The sequence below is a fragment of the Bos grunniens genome, chromosome 10 (genome assembly GCF_055505025.1).
Source record: "Bos grunniens cultivar Pamir isolate PY7600 chromosome 10, Bosgru_T2T1.0, whole genome shotgun sequence".
NCBI classification, from domain to species: domain Eukaryota; kingdom Metazoa; phylum Chordata; class Mammalia; order Artiodactyla; family Bovidae; genus Bos; species Bos grunniens.
Window position 1 is genome coordinate 91027280 of NC_141174.1, and position 6000 is coordinate 91033279.

Sequence of the window (6000 nt, forward strand, 5' to 3'; positions counted from 1 at the left end):
ATTTCTCTCATCTACACTTTGACATCACAAAGCTTCCCGTCATTTATATACTGTTCTGTACCCATAATTAAACCATTCATGGATTCATTCTAAAATCTGAAAAGTCAGTAACTTACTTAATTTTACTGTAATTTTCCCCTCAGAATTTTGAAGGTGTTGCTCCATTGTGTTACTAACATCCGGTGCTTCAAATGAGATGTCTGATGCTAATATGATTTTATCTGGGGGATTAGGGGTAGGAGGAACTCTGTTCCCAAGTATTCTATCCACATGAGGTTGGGTGGGGGTGCTGATGGGTATAATTTACTATTTAAGAATTTCTATTAATACTCTGGCTTTTTTGTGGAGTTTCAGCCTGGCCCTCCCTTGTCTCTGGAGGCCTTTCCGTGGTTCTCTTGCTGGGCTAGTGCCCTCCCTGGGAGCATTTCCCTGACCTGTGGCTCGTATTTTAAGCAGCAGCTTCCCCACCCAGCCTCAGGCACCACCATTTTCCTCCTCCAGTTTTCTATTTTTCAGAAACTGTTCACATCCGTCATCCACCCTCATTGGCTTTAATGTAAGGAACTTGTTCCTGTTATTGCTTCGAAAGTGAAAGCGTTAGTAGTTCAGTCGTGTCCAACTCTTTGTGACACCACGGACTGTAGCCAGCAAGACCGCTTTGTCCATGGAATTCTCCAGGCAAGTATATTGGAGTGGGTTGCCATTTCCTCTTCCAGAGGATCTTCCTGACCCAGGGATCGAACCTGGGTCTCCTGCACTGCAGGCAGACTCTTTAAGATCTGAGCCACCAGGGAACTATCATTTTAAAGGAATGAATGTAAGATCCCTATCTTATACCACTAAAATAACTCAAAACTAATTAAAGACACAAATACAAGATCTGAAATCATAAAACTGGAAGAAAACATAGGGGAAAAGCTCCTTGACTTCGGTCTTGACAATGATTTCTTGGATATGTCACTTAAAACACAAATAACAAAGGCAAACAAACAAACAAACAAACAAAAAAAGTGGGGCTACATTAAACCAAAAAGCTCTGCATAATTTTAAGTCAACACAACCTATGGACTGGAAGAAAATATTTGCAACACACGTATCGAATAAGGGGTTAGTATCTGAAATATGCAAGCAACTCAAACTCAATAGTAAAAAAATCAAACAATCTGATTAAAAATTGGGCAATGGACTGGAATAGGTACAGATACAATGAAACTCAATATTGCCAATCATCAGGGAACTGCAAATTGAAACTACAATGAGATATCTCATCATATTTGTTATGAAAGTGACAATAGATAAGACCAGCAAGACGAAGGCTTGCAAGGATGTGGAGAAAAGAAAACCATAGAACACTGTTAGTGAGAATGTAAATCGTACAGTCACTGTGGAAAACATTATGGAGGTTCCTCAGAAACTTAAAAATAGATCTACCGTGTGATTCAGCAATTCTACTTCTCAGTATATATCTAAAGGAAGTGAAATCACTATCTGGAAGAAACACCAGTGCACTTTCATATTCACTGCAGCATGATTTACAATAGTCAAGACATGGAAAAAATCTGAGTGTGTATCAGTGAATGAATGGACAACGGAGCTGTGAGATATATAATAGAATATTATTCAGGCATAAAAAGAGAAATCCTGCCATTTCTGACAACATGGATGGGACTTGAGAGTGTTACACTATGTGAAATAATATGACAGAAGAAGACAAATTATGTATGATCTCACTTATAAGTTGCTGCTGCTACTGCTGCTAAGTTGCTTCAGTCATGTCCAACTCTGTGTGACCCCATAGACGGCAGCCCACCAGGCTCCCCCGTCCCTGGGATTCTCCAGGCAAGAACACTGGAGTGGGTTGCCATTTCCTTCTCCAATGCATGAAAGGGAAAAGTGAAAGTGAAGTTGCTCAGTCGTGTCCGACTCTTCGCGACCCCATGGACTGCAGCCTATCAGGCTCCTCCGTCCATGGGATTTTCCAGGCAAGAGTTCTGGAATGGGGTGCCATCATCTTCTCTGCACTTATAAGTGGAATCCAATAAAAGTGAATTTACAGAAAAAAATAAATGTAGATATTGAGAAAGATGGATGATAAATGCTATCACTAAATCTGCCATTTTAACCTCAAACCTCTTCCCTTGTGTTTTAAAATTTTTTCACCAGAATGGAAATATAAGACAAGCCTCATCACATGAGCTATCCTCATCCTGAGGTGCCCTGGTAACCCCTTGTCCTGATTCGGGCATAAGAGATCAAAATGGGACATGATGGGGTTCCCTTGCCCCTGCCTCGCATCACCTAAGAGCTTGTAGTTCTTGGCTTACTCACTTCCCTGAAACCCAGGGACTCTACTCTATGGTAGTTTTACTACGGTAAAACTGAAGCCCAAGAGTTCATACCTTAACAATTTGATTCTACTAATATCTGAACTAACAGCTATTCAAAGGCCTGTTTGCCCTCTGTATAACTCCCTGTAAAACTCCTGTGTATCTCCTGTATAGTAACCCTGTACAATTCCCTGTATAACTGACTCATAGATAACTCTGATTAGGTTGTCAATGAGAAAATGTTCCTTGCTATATCAGTAAATAAATGATGTTGAGCCATCAAGACATCACATTATAGGGCCCCCAAAGTGAGCCCTGAGGGAACTCAGGATAGAAAGAGAATGCCTGCCATCTAGCAGTCAGCTGCTGCAGTCACCCTGATGGTGCACCTTGCGGAGACTCAGGATGGGAAAGTACAGGGTACTGGCCCCACACAGCTGAGGAGTGATTTCAGTGAGCCCGGACTCTTGCATCTTAGAAAAGTGCTAACTGTCTTAACTTGAGATATCTGGTTTTCTTTCATTAAGAGTAATCTTTTGCTATTCTGACTTCCTGGTCTTTGTTGCAAAAATATCTATATACCCTAGCTCCTCCCTTACCTTCTCAGAGTAGTCCCTTAGAGCTATCTGAGAGGCTGTGTCCCAGGCTTAAGTCCTCCACTTTGTCCATCAAGTAAAACATTATTTTCAACTTTTAAGCTGTGCATTTTTTTTTTTCAGTCAGCAAGGTCAAATATTGTCTCCTCTTGGAGATTTCCATGGAGCAGGCCTTGAGGAAAGATGGTAACAGGCATTACCTATTGACCAGGGTCCAGGCTGATCGCCCCCTGCATCTGGTTGCAGTGGACATATAGGTGGGGTCAGCATAAATTTGGCATTCTTAGAGACATAAAAGCCAAAAGACTTTACATTTACTGGTATTTCTTTCTCCTAAGCCCTGAATGTCACACCTACTCTTAGGGTAGAAGCTAACCTACCCTAACCAGAGTAGAAGTAAACATTCTACTCTGTCTACTCCTTTTCCAAAAGTCTCTGTGTTCCAGAGGAATTTAAAAGAAACAGCAGCAGGGAATCCAGTACTTCTAAAAGGGAAATCTCCCCAAGTAATCTCAGGATAAAAGTGTGAAGTCATTACTGTTAACTTGTCAGGGGCTAGAAGGTGAATCTGGAGACTGCCTGTGTAGAGCACAGGCACTTCACGAATTGGTGTCTAAGGTTTTCCTTGGGGGAGATTTTTTTTTTAATTAACTTACTTATCTTTATTTTTTGGCTGTGGTGGGTCTTCGTTAATGCGTGCAGGCTTTCTCTAGTTGTGGCAAGTGGGGGGCTACTGTTTGTGGAGGTGGCAGGCTTCTCATTGCAGTGGCTTCTGTTGCAGAGCACAGGCTCTAGGCACGTGAGCTTCAGTAGGTACGGCTCTTGGGCTCAGTAGTTGTGGTACACAGGTGAGCTCAGAGGCGTATGGGATTGTCCCAGACCAGGGATAGAATCGGGGTCGCCTGCATCGCGAGGCGGATGCTTAACCATTGGACCACCAGGGAAGTCCCCTTGGGGGAGATTTTAGTTGAGACTTTCGTCTGCTACATGGACAGTCCTCCGCTTTCCTCCTTCTCCTGTCTCTACCTCTGCACCTTTAAGTCTACAACATGGCCTTAACTCTGCATTTTTTTATTAATTGCCCTTACATTCCAGCAAAAAAACTAAACACAACAGAACATTGGTGCTTGTTCCGTTTCTCGGTTTACTGTGACTCAAGCCATGTGCCCCTATTTTGGATTTTATACTTTGAGGGATGGGTCAGAAATGATTGTGCCTAAGGTTTCATTGATTTCTTCCAATGATGTAGTCCAGTTATGGACCAGGAGCCCACTGCTTTTAAATAAAGTGAAGGAATAGGAGTGTTTAATCTTGCTTTCACTGCTAGAATCAGCATAGGAAAAACAAAATACAGAAAAATATAAAAAATTGTTGATTCATGATGTCAGTTCAATAAATGCATCCTTTGTTTTCCCCTTAAAGCAGCTGGTTTTTGTTGTTGTTTGTTTGTTTGTTTTGTATTTTAACTTTTCATTTGGGTTTCAGAGTTATTAACTTTCATTGTTGGGGCCAGTGTGAGGAAAGCAGGAGAGACTCCATCTTGAAGCCTGTCATCCATCGTATAGACAGGATGTAAACTGGGCCTGAACCCTGCCCAAGAGTGAGGAAACCATTGCTAGTGAAAACCAGGTCTCCTGGAGACTTCCCTCCCTACAGAAGGCAAATGGAGATTGTAGTTGAGCAGGTTGCTCCTGTTGGATTAACCATGGAGACATCCCCCCTTGATGTATAATCATTGTTCCCCGCCTTTAATGTTAATTGCTTGTCCTCCTAGCACCTACTTGTAAAACTCAATCATGTACAACAGACTGCTAACGTGTAAACAGTCACCTAGCGGGGGTTCAGTTCAGTTCAGTCGCTCAGTCGTGTCCGACTCTTTGTGACCCCATGAACCACAGCACGCCAGGCCTCCCTGTCCATCACCAACTCCTGGAGTCCACCCAAATCCATGCCCATTGAGTCAGTGATGCCATCCAGCCATCTCATCCTCTGTTGTCCCTCTTCTCCTCCTGCCCCCAATCCCTCCTAGCATCAGTCTTTTCCAATGAGTCAACTCTTCGCATCAAGTGGCCAAAGTATTGGAGTTTCAGCTTTAGCATCATTCCTTCCAAAGAACACCCAGGACTGGTCTCCTTTGGGATGGACTGGTTGGATCTTCTCACAGTCCAAGGGACTCTCAAGAGTCTTCTCCAACACCACAGTTCAAAATCATCAATTCTTTGGTGCTCAGTTTTCTTTATAGTCCAACTCTCACATCCATACATGACCACTGGAAAGGGGGTAAAAAACTGGGCCTCTCAGAAACATCAGGGTCCTTGTTGGGAACCGATTCCCCCTGGACCCACTGGCGTAATAAACTGTACGCCACTGTCTTGAGTGTCCTCCAGGTGTGTTTTGCAACTCCGGGTTCCACAACATTTCTGGCACGTTGGCCGGGAAGCCCTCGGAGACAGGTCCGTTGAGCCTCGGCCTGCGGCTCGCTGGGATGAGAGCCTCCGGGAGGGGAAGGCGCCTCCCGCTCTGCATCGGCTCTTGTTTTAGCGACTTGTCCTTCCAGGCAGACTTCACAAGACTGTCGTCAGTAGAAGGGAAGCGCACAGGTAGGTCCTACTGGAACGGTGGAAGAAGGGGCCTGATCAACCCCTTGGGGCTGGATGAGTGTGCGGCGGCTGTGTCCTGGTAGGCTCGGTGGGGAATTGTTTGCTGAGATAAGTGGTACTCTGTTAACTAGACCTGTACTGATTGTTTGTCAACGTATCTTTTGGTTTCCAAGGGACTGCCCCCTTTGCCGAGACACCTCCCATTCTCCTTAGGGACTCTGGGATCTCCCAAGCATTGTTTGGGGTCAGATTGGGAACCGTGGCTTTGGAAGCACGTTTGCCTGCACCACCCAGTGATAAGACGGTCTTGGATTTAGCAAGGATCAGACTTGTGCAGAGAAGAGTATGTGGAAGCCTTAACGGATTGGATCTGGCTGGCTACTGAGAGAGTGAGAGGAGCACGAGAGAAAATACAGAAGGAAAGTAAGAGCAGGATGGGTAGTGGAGAGTCCAAGCCGACCGTTCCTGGACGCATGA